This window comes from Impatiens glandulifera, chromosome 1, assembly GCF_907164915.1.
Source record: "Impatiens glandulifera chromosome 1, dImpGla2.1, whole genome shotgun sequence".
In the NCBI taxonomy this organism is placed as follows: Eukaryota; Viridiplantae; Streptophyta; class Magnoliopsida; order Ericales; family Balsaminaceae; genus Impatiens; species Impatiens glandulifera.
Genome location: NC_061862.1, coordinates 20512781 through 20524442, shown reverse-complemented (window position 1 = coordinate 20524442; position 11662 = coordinate 20512781). Strand labels below are relative to the sequence as shown.

The 11662-nt window shown below is 29.6% G+C and overlaps 1 long non-coding RNA gene across 1 annotated transcript; it reads right to left on the bottom strand.

The window, feature by feature from the left end:
• Positions 1-10276: 10276 nt before the first annotated feature.
• Positions 10277-10878, bottom strand: LOC124920243. The gene is made up of 3 exons (XR_007097635.1): positions 10838-10878; positions 10675-10752; positions 10277-10327 (listed from the first exon to the last, which is right to left on the bottom strand). It is a non-coding gene; the product is annotated as an uncharacterized LOC124920243 (long non-coding RNA).
• Positions 10879-11662: the final 784 nt, after the last annotated feature.

The following is an 11662-nucleotide window of genomic DNA, read 5'->3' as shown; positions in this document are numbered from 1 at the left end:
TAGAAAAGATCAACATAAGAAAATCAATCTTTCTTAAACATCTTTAAAAACCCACAAAGACCTATATAATTCATGTATAATCTATAAATGATGCATACTGTCTTTAAAACATGATTTTATTGCATACCTATATTTTTAAAGATGAATAAAGATGAAACCATATATTCCAAAGTATGATCTGTTTTAGTATGGTAGTTTGTCACATCCTAAAAATCCATTTTTCCAACCGAACATCTTCGGTCCTAGGTGAGACTAAGGACCGAGAAAATTAGAACCCAAGACCGAAAGGTCCGACCGATGATCATTCAATTAGGACCAAGAGGTCCGACCGAATATCATATGCTTAAACCACCTCATACTTAAATTACCTCATGCTCAGCCAATCTTTAGAAGCAATTACAGAACAACCATCCTTAGCAGTTCGAAATATAAGGCAAGCAATCTGTCTTAAACATCTTTAAATAAATGATGCATACTGTTTTTAAATGACAATTTCATTGCATGTCCATGAATTTAATGAAAACCATATTTTCCGAAGTATGATCTATTTTATAGAACTTTAATGTTAAAGGTTATGGAATCATAGTGATAAAATATTGATGAAGGAATTGATGAATTAATACGAGAGGAGGGCTAACCAAGATGAGCTTTGGTAATCTAATTCCAAAATACTGGCTGTGAATTGACAGAAAATGATTCCTCGCCTTCAGGATCAGCTCTGGAGGTCAAGGGCCTAAATATGTGCTCAAGATGTAATTGTACATTCACTATTTATGATAAACTCTTAAAAACCCACATATGGATGCAATGTAGTTTAAATGTCATTTCTATAATCTTTTAAATGTTTGTTGAGTCTTTAGACTCACTATGCTTGTTTGGTGAAGGTACACAACCACAGTTTTAAGTGACATGTGAATGGAGACTTGGATTAGAACAAAGTGCAGGGGATGCGTGTGGAATGAAGGACCAAGACTGTACGACTATAGTTTTGTAGGAACACGAGGTGAACGATCGACTTTTATAGCACCATTTTGCTAGTAATGATAAAATGCATCATTTAGCTTCCGCATATATGACTGATTTGGTTATGTTTCACCCATCTCTATCTTAGTATAGAATTTAGGATTTTTGGGTCTTACAATTCAACTGAAACATCGATAATCCTATTTTCTAGAATGTGTTAGAGATGGATGAAACATGAACATACATAAATGTAAATCAGTCACATATGTAGAAGCGTTAGGGTGCCTTTTATCATTAATGAACAAGATACGGTCTTTTACAACAAAATAAGGTCATTTACTACAAATTACGGTCGTTTAGTCTATAGCCCTATAATTACTCGGCCTTTACAAGATACAGCCCTTCAGTTTCGATCCCTCCTTCCACACGCATCCCCTACACCTTTCCCCACTCTAAGTCTCCCTTCAACTGTTAAATAAAAATTATGTCTATGTACCTACACCACACAAGTATAGTGAGTCTAAAGACTCAACAAGCATTTAAAAGTTTATAGAAAAGACATTTAAAACTTCATTGTTCCATATGTGGGTTTATAAAATAGTTTATCATAGTGATGGTATAGTAACATCTTGAGCATATATTTTGACCCTAGACCTTCAGAGTTTATCTTGAAGGTGAGGAATACTTGTGAGCTAGTATTTGGAAAGGAACTTGTCGGAGTCTATCCTTAATGTTCACGACCTGTTTAGACCCTTTTCTGTGTGGCTAGATATTCTGGGAGCTCATCCTTAGAAGTCAGTCACATAGTTTTTTGAGCTAGTATTTAGAAGGGAACTCTTCGGAGTCAATCTCTAAAGTCCATAACCTGTTTAGACCATTTTCTGTGTGGGTAAGATCTTCTAGAGCTCATCCCAGAAGTCAAGTCCCATAGAATCCAGCCCCGTATTTGGGAATCAGACTACCAAAGCTCATCTTGGTTAACCCTCCTCCCATCCGTCAATTCCTTCATCAGTATTCACTATGATTCCATAAAAAAATTTCATACTTTGGAAAACATATCATACTTTGAAAAATAGATCATACTTTGAAAAACATGGTTTCATCATTGTTCATCATTAAAAACATATGTATGCAATAAAATCATGCTTTAAAGACAATTGCATCATTTATAAAATATACATAAATTATATAAATTATATAGCCATGTGTGGGTTTCTAACGATGTTTAAGAAAGATTGTTTGCCTTATATTTCGAACTGCTAAGGATGAATGTTCTTCAATTGCTTCTAAAGTTTGGTTGAGCATGAGATGGTTTATGTATGAGGTGGGTTAAGAATATGATCCTCGGTCGGACCTCTCGATCCTAATTGAAGGATCATTGGTCGGACCTCTCGGTCTTGGGTTCCAATTTCCTCGGACCTAGGTCTCAACGAGGACTAAAGATGTTCGGTCAGAAAAATGAATTTTTTAGGATGTGACAAACTACCCTACTAATAAGGAATTTTGACCTCAATATTAAACGTATTTGACATTACTTATGTAATTATAATGAAAACAGTTTCATGTTATATATTTATTAAAACAACTTAAGACTTTGAAGGTGATCTCTTGGAGGTGTAGTTGTAGGAGCATTAGTGCGAAAATACTAAGGTTCGGAACCGTTACTCTGATACCAATTGTGACACCCAAAATCCTAAATTATAGACGATGAGTGAAACATAAATAAATCAGGTACGTATGAAGAAGCTAAATGGTGCTATAAAAGTCGATTGTTCACTATATGTTCCTACAAAACTACGGTCGCACAGTCTTGGTCCCTCCTTCCACACACATCCCCTACACCTTGTACCACTCCATGTCTCCTTTCACTTGTCACCTAAAAACTATGGTTGTGTACCTACACCATACAAGCATAGTGAGTATAAAGACTCAACAAGCATTTACAAGATTATAGAAATGACATTTAAACTACATTGCATCCATATGTGGGTTTTTAAGAGTATATAATCAATAGTGTACAGTTACATCTTGAGCACATATTTAGGTCCTAGACTTCAAAGCTTATTCTGAAAGTGGATAATTATTTTCCGTCAATTCACAGCCAGTTTTTTGGAATCAGACTTTCAAAGCTCAACTTGGTTAGCCCTCCTCCCATATAAATCCTTCAATTCATTCATCAGTATTTTATCACTATGGTTCCATAACCCTTGACATTAAATTTCCATAAAATAAATTATACTTTGGAAAACATGGTTTTCATTAAAATCATGAAGATGCAATAAAATAATGCTTTAAAAACAATATTCATCATTTATATAAAATACATGAACTATATAGCATTGTGTGGGTTTCTAAAGATGTTTAAGAAAGATTGCTTGTATTATATTTCGAACTGCTAAGGATGGTTGTTCTTCAATTGCTTCTAAAGATTGGTTGAGCATTGAGGTGGCTTAAGTATGAGGTGAGTTAAGCATATGTTCCTCGGTTGGACCTCTCGGCCATGGGTTCTAATTTTCCTTGGTTCTAGGTCTCAGCCAGGACAAAAAATGTTCGGTCGAAAAAATGGATTTTTAGGATGTGACAAACTACCAATCAATGTTACCCTATACCAATCGTGCTACATACCAATCGGTGTTACCCTATACCAATTGGTTAGAGTCTAATCGGCATGTCTTTAATATGTAATACCGAGAGCTTCTAGCGACTGTTGACGATCGGATTAAATCCAATCGGTATTTCCCTATACCGATTGGTAATTAATTTAACCCTTTTTTTACTAGTGGTTATGAATCGATATGAGTAAAAAATGTTTTAGAAAAATAATTTTAAAAAATAAATTATATTAATATATATTAAAATGAGTTTTATTAGTTAGAATGTGTTATTTAAACTTAGTTTTGGGTGATTATCAATTGGTAATACAAGATCAGTTTAACTATTTGTTCGGTCTTAACACTTTAAAGGGTAGTGTTCTTTTTTCATTTGGAATTAGAGTAATGCTGATAGATTGTTATGCACTTAAGATTAAGTTGAGGAGACTCTAGTTATACTCTAATTTTATATAAAAGTACAAAGTTTTTTTTACTTAAAATTAGAAATAAATTTAATATTATTATAAGAAATTCAAATATAGTATGCACTTAGTGTAAGTTTCTTTTGTGATAAAATGAACCCTCAACGTTTTTATCTTTATATTTAAACGATTTTCATTATTATCTTATTAAAATGTCTTTACAAACAAACTTAAAAAACACATAAAAAAATCATTTGGTAGAAGAATTTTATAATATTTTGTCTTATCACTTTATATATAATATATATATATATATATATATATATATATATATAATAATTTTTAATTATGTCATTAATATTCTAATAACTCATGAACAATGACGAGAGTTCTTGTACATTTAAATTTGGAATATATTGATATTTAAATTTCTTAATTTTTGTATAACCCTCATATTACTATTTAAAGTTAAGTATATTTTTTAAATTTTAATTATTATTTTATTGTTTCAGCTTTTTAATTTATTTTTATTGAAATTTGATTTGATTTTTAATCCTTTAATTCAATTATATTTTTTTAAAATAATGAAACTACATTTTACATAAAAATTAAACTATTTTTTAAAATAATAATTTATCTATTTTTTATTTAAGTTTATTTTTTAAAATGATTAAATATTTTATGAAAACATTTAACATGTATCGTGACATTTTAAATTAATTATTTAAATATTAAAATAGAAAACTAATATAGTCAACCCAATGTATTTTTATTTTTGTATGTTTTAAAATTAATAATTAATTTTATAAATATATAGAAAATAAATCTAAATATACATATATATATATATATTTATTTAAATATGGAAACAAAAATTAATATATTTAACATTTTTTGTTTGTCTATTTGTATTGATGTTATAAATTATTAATTAATTTATAAATATATGTATTTATAAATAAATTTATAAAATATAATAATTATATACTATCTATATATTCAAACATTAAAATAAACATAATTAATATATTTAGTTACTATATTTTAAATGGTTATTATTTTAATTTATAATTTTATTATAGCTATAAAAATGTATCTAAATTAAAACTATATTAATTATAACAAATTATGTTAATTTTAAAATTAGTCAACGATATATTTCAAACCATATTGGTTAAAAATAAATTTAAATGAGTTTCTGAAAATTAAAATATAGGAATGGTTTAAGCAAAATAAAACAAATAATGTAATCAGAATAATTAAAATACTCAAAATAAAAGAAAGGAAATGAGAAAAATAAGATGGAACCTAAAGATAAAAATAAATAACGTGTACTAAAAACCTTTAAAAGCCTTTAAAAGGGCGATGAATTCCCCACGTGACTTCACGGACTTTTCAGAACGAATGACTAATAGTGTCGTAATAATGGTATTATGGATTATACGTACGCATCAGTCGAATACAATCACTAAATATACAACGATTTTTTCTAAGCCAAATAATTCATTAAAAGATAATAGGGATAGTAAGTCAATGATTTAGAGTCGTCATGTATGATGCATGCCTGCATCTATTCAAACTTCTTAACAATTACCAAGAGACTTAGACATCAGCCAATTAATTCCAGTAATACTAAAAAAAGACTCTAAATACTCGTCACCCTAAGATAATATAAAAGAAGGTGAGATGTTGATTCAACCTTCATAAACCACATCTGACTAATCATATGCAAATTTTTTTCATATATACATGTTGTTCGTCAATAGCCAACATGAATAACACCTCTAGACAAAAAATGAGATTTTAGAAGGAATTTTGTATTCCCATAATTTCTTTCAGCAATAATCATACGGAGACAACTCCGCATACAAGCTATAACAATGCCCTATATAAAAACAAATAATGTCTTATTATTGCATTACGTCCCACCATGATCAAAACACTAACATTATAAGTAAGCGGTTTAGTTTGGTCGGTTTTTTCACCGAAAAATTCATCACAATTGTTTATCACAATTGTTGGTGTCATTTTCTCAAAATTTCCATCCGTCGGTTGGCGGTTAAAGGTCTGTTTGGTTTGGTCGGTTATAAAATCGGTTCGATCGATTTATCAGTTTAATGGTTGGAAAAATAACAAATATATAATATAATAAACTAAAGAATAAAAAAAATTAGTTGAGTTTTATAAATATATATATATATATATATATATATATATAATAAACTAAAGAATAAAAGAACTAATTGAATTTTATAATAAAGTTTTAATAAATTAAATAATAAAATAATTATTTAACTTAAAAGAAAATATATTAGAATATTAATTAAATCAAAATGAGTTTAAGAAAAAAACATTAAATATGAACAACATTTACCACTACTAGGCTAGAAATGCATATATTTATAAATAATTTAAAACTCGTATATATATACGGTCGGTCGGTACAAGAAATTATAAACCGGTAAGAACTTGGTTCGGTCGATTTTGTTCGATTCGATTTTTTTGGTTTTTTTAATTTTATTTACACCCCCTAGTTCAACATACTTCTATACCCGATACGATTAACAAACCTGCTAGTCCGAGGATCAAAATTATCCTTAACAATGACATTTCTCCAAATGACAATGGATGTGAGCTTAGAAACGTCACATCGAGACAATTAACTAACATCATCCTAAAAGTTAATCGAGGTCCCGTTCCCATAGTGAATTTGGATTGTTTGAGATAGATTTTCATAAATAATATTTTCCATTTCCAAATGCTACAACCCATATGACAATTAGACTTTTTGATTAATCATCTAGACAAATCCTGACCATATTTAAATTTGATCAACAATGTCCAAAAACTATCCAATTCAAATACAAATATACTACATCATATTGAGTAAAAAACTTTATTAAAAGAAATAAAATCTCAGATACCTAGACCCTCTTGATCCTTGTATTGTTTGATCTTATCATAACTAACCAAATGACTGAATAAGTAATTAGATAATCTCAAAAGAATTTATACATAATTCTCTTCATTTTCACCACCACGTGCTTGGGGATAACGAATAAATATATCATATATGTGAGAATATATGCCAAAAAACTCTTGATCAGAACCAAACGACTCCCTTTCAGTATCATTTTTAATTTTTCAATTGATCATTTATCTTTCATCTTAATGATGATCGGGTCCCAAGAGGTCATAGAATGAGCTTTAACACCCAATGTCATACCAATATATAATGACGGAAAGACGTCGATACCAAAACCCAATACATTGGCGAACCTTAATTGTTCTTCTACTCAACGTAGAGCCCGATAAAAATATAACAGATTTATTAAGATTAACCCGTAGGTCGGAGTAGACATTAAATAAACATAAGATATCACGAAGGTGTTTGAAATTCATGTAAGTGGCTTGAATCATGCATATTGAATCATCAGCAAAACAAAAATGAGATATGGAGAATATAGTCTTCCTTTCCCCACAATCCACACCACGAATAAGCCTTTTATTTTATTTTTAAAAACCATCATTCTTAAGAAATATTCCATTAAACGAACAAGAAAATAGATAACGGATCACCCTATCTAATTTCCCGATAGCTCTAAAAAACCATGAGAATTTTCATTCACAATAATAGAAAACTTGGTCGTCGAGACGCAAAGTCTTATCAAACCAATCCATTTTCACTCTTTCACAATTGAATTGATCATAAGTTAATATCCAGTTAAACAAAAATACATTTATCGTCTCTTGAATTAGCCGAGTCTATAGTACACTCGTTGGCAAATAATACCACATCAAAGATTTTATGTCCCTTAATGAACGTTATGTGATTCTCGGAGATTTTATGTCCCTTAATGAACGTTAAGTCTATTAGCCAAACATTTCAACATAATTTTATAAAAGGAATAAACTAAATTGTCAATCTTAAAATTATTCACATTAATAGTTCCTACTTCCCAGAGCCTTAATGAGACAAATCAACGTAGAGTTATAACTTCTATCAAATGATGAGAGATATAAGTGGCCAATAACTTCTATCAAATCTTTCTTAAGAAAATGTCACGCCTTCTTAAAAAAGTCAAAGTAAAATCATTAGACCTAGATTAGACCTAGAGCCTTGTCGCTACAACACACCTTAATAGTCTTCTCGACTTCCTCCACCGTAAATCGAGCTTCCAAAATCTCCTTTTGCACCAAGTTAATTGCGTATAATTCATAACGCCAAATAGCCCTACTATAAATGTTGGTGAGCCCCTATTTCTTAAAAAAGTCAAAGTAAAATCATTAGACCTAGAGCCTTGTCGCTACAACACCCCTTAATAGTCTCCTCGACTTCCTCCACCGTAAATCGAGCTTCCAAAATCTCCTTTTGCACCAAGTTAATTGCGTATAATTCATAACGCCAAATAGCCCTACTATAAATGTTGGTGAGCCCCTATTTCATTGTCTTTACACAGTGCAAGCAAATCATTAACCATGTGAATCCGAGAACTAACCTCATTCGTAGAGAGATCTCGAAACTTATCAGCCTCATCAATGAAGTTAATCTTATTACATAAGACATTGATCTTGACACACAATATAGCATAGTCTCCCATAAACCAACTTTTAAGGAGTTTCAAAGGTTTCTTAAGTTCACAAAGAACATAGTTGGCGAGGAACATGTCAACATTTGGCTCACCTAACAAGATTGCAAACACGATATGATGTCATCCCTATTCAGTTCTTATTCTCGAATATTAAAACACAATTGTTCTTTGTCATCACCCTTTACTTTAACAAAATCAGACGATGGTTTGAACAAAACCATGGGAAAATCTTTTGAAAGATAGTAGTCACCCGAAAGATGGACAATGGGTGACCCCTCCCATTAACTCTTCTAAAACTTTTTTGAAAACATTTGAATAAAATTAGATATTGTTTATTTAAAGAGAAATCAACACAAAATTAAGAAGAAAAAATCAATTATTTTTAATATTTAATTGTGTCAATTTTTTTATTGATAAATTTGTTAAGAAACAATTGTTTTTTTTTTTATCAATATCTCCTACTAATATAGATAAAATAATATTTTAAACCTAACTTAATTAAAAAAAAATATTTTCTAAATAAGCCATGGATACTTAAATCTTTTGAGGTCTAAAGGTGTGGAGGAAGGAAAAGTATCTCTTTTGAGTTCCTATTTAGTTAAATATAGTGGAAAGTGGAAAGTGGAAAATGTTTAATATAAATTAATCCACAATTGATTATATTCTTTCCCAATATAAAAAGAAAAAATGTTAGGTCATTTACTTAAATATATACAATAAAATGAACCTTCCTCATTCAAATGACAACTTTACTAATTTAACTAGCATTTAACATTTGTACGAGTAATTATATAAAAACCGAGAAAAATAATTACGGTTAAAACGTGATAGCATTTTTCATTTACTCATATATATATATATATATATCAAAATTAACTAAAACTCTCGAACCGGCAATCCGGACACTTTAAAAATTAAGCATCATATTATATATATATATATATATATATTAGTTGGTTAAAAAGTTGAACTTATATTAATGTTAAAACGTCTCGCGTTCCTCAAATTTGGTGTTGAATTTAAAATGTAAAGTCTTATTAGCCTAGTTAGTTAAAGGGTTGTACTTCTTTTGTTATGTTACAAGTTAGAAACATACCTCTAGCATTTTCAATTTTATTTTTAACAATTTTAAGTTTATGGGCGGGTCAACCCACAATCCGATTCAAGTATCCAAATTAACCACAACTCTCGGCCCGACAATCGAGACACTTTGAAAATTAAGCATCATTATATAGAGAGCACTAGTAAAAACAGAGCAACAACGACAGGAAATACTGTCGCTATTGCTCAATGTACTGTCGCTAAAGGTTAATAGCCACAGTAATCATACCTGTCACCAACCGACGCTATTGCTTCCGTAGCTAAAAATGAGGCTACAGGAGCATATACTGTCGCTATTGGTTGACTACAGTAAAAGAATACTGTTGCTAAAGAAGTGGCTAAGGGAATTATATACTGTCGCTAAAGAGTAGTTACATTAATTTAAAACAATTACTAATTTATTTTATAATTTACTAAATTTAACATGAATGAAAAAATTTCAAATATCTTGAAACAAGATTTGTTATTAGTAAAACTAAATATTCATATTACTAAAACAAACCTACATAATATTTCTATAAAACATTATTTCTCAATTTTATAAAATAAAAATAAAATACATCAAATATAAGTTTGAGCATGTACTATCCATTTATTTCTGAAAAATATCCCTGCAGAGTCATCAAATTAGTTGACTTCCCAAACACTTGCTAAAAACCTGTCAAATATCAAATAATGAATGAGAAGATAACATCATAGTACCCTATCATCAATAGAATACTATAATTTATTCAATATAGTCATAATCATGTTCAATCATATGAATCACAATTAAGTCAAATTCAAATTCAATTCAATCTAATTTAAAACACAAATAAAATTAAGTTAAAAGAGTTTTGAGTCTACTGCATTTTAAATCTAATTTTGTGTAAACACTAATTACATACCAATACTGTAAAGGACTTTTAGACATACAAGTTGAAAAAAGATCACCCTATCATATTCATCACCATGGTCACTACTTTCTACAGTAAATAATGATTTGAAGAATAATAAAAGACTCACCTCAAAGTACTGAGTAGACAGGGAATTCGCGTGGCTTTCGTTTCACTAGCCAAAACTAAACAACATTATGCTCATCTTCTGTTTATAGCAAAAATGTTATCATCACTAAATCAAGTTTATTTTTCTACAACCCAATTTTGATAACAAAACAACGAAAACTCACCATCTTCACAATTAGGGCATCCAACAATCCTTTTATTGTCTCTAATGCATCAATGTTCTCCGATCTGTGACATTTAGAGATTATTAAAATGGAATCCATTCTTGTACATTAACATATCACATTTAGAGGAGACATTAACAATCCTTCATTCTCTTTGGCTATCACGAACTGTCTTCTTTATGATCTCCAACACCTCATTTGTCAATAGGAAATGACCTAAACAAAAAAAGATAAGATTCATTCTGAAATTTTCTAGCAGATTTCTCATTTAGATGTGGATTTAGATTGAACCAAAATCACAAACTACAATCAATGCAAGTTGGACACAAACCTAAATGATTGGTGGAAAATTGTAGTTCAATATTGTCTTGGGAAAGCGTGAATTAAGGAGCCATTACACCTGCATTATTACTTCAAACTAGGGAAGAACAAAATAAGACATATGAGAAAGAAAGATAAGCAATGGTTAGCAATCTCATCCAATAATTTCAATCCAATCGATCTATAATTTTGTTAGCAATCTCATCCAATGATCCAACAATGAATGTGATGATAGTAAAATTATCAAATTAATAACTATATAACAAAAAAAAGTAAAATTCAATTGAAATAGAAGAACCTGAAATCAACACGTTCTTTTTTGTATTCTTGGCCAAAATCAACACATTATTTCTCAATTGAACTAGCATAACCTGAAATCAATTTCAATTAAATTATTATTCCTTAAATCATATTTTAATACCAAAACAGTTGAATAACTTGATACAAATAAACTCACATTTCATTTCTCCCGAGATTAATAATAATACCAGTATTATCGGAAAG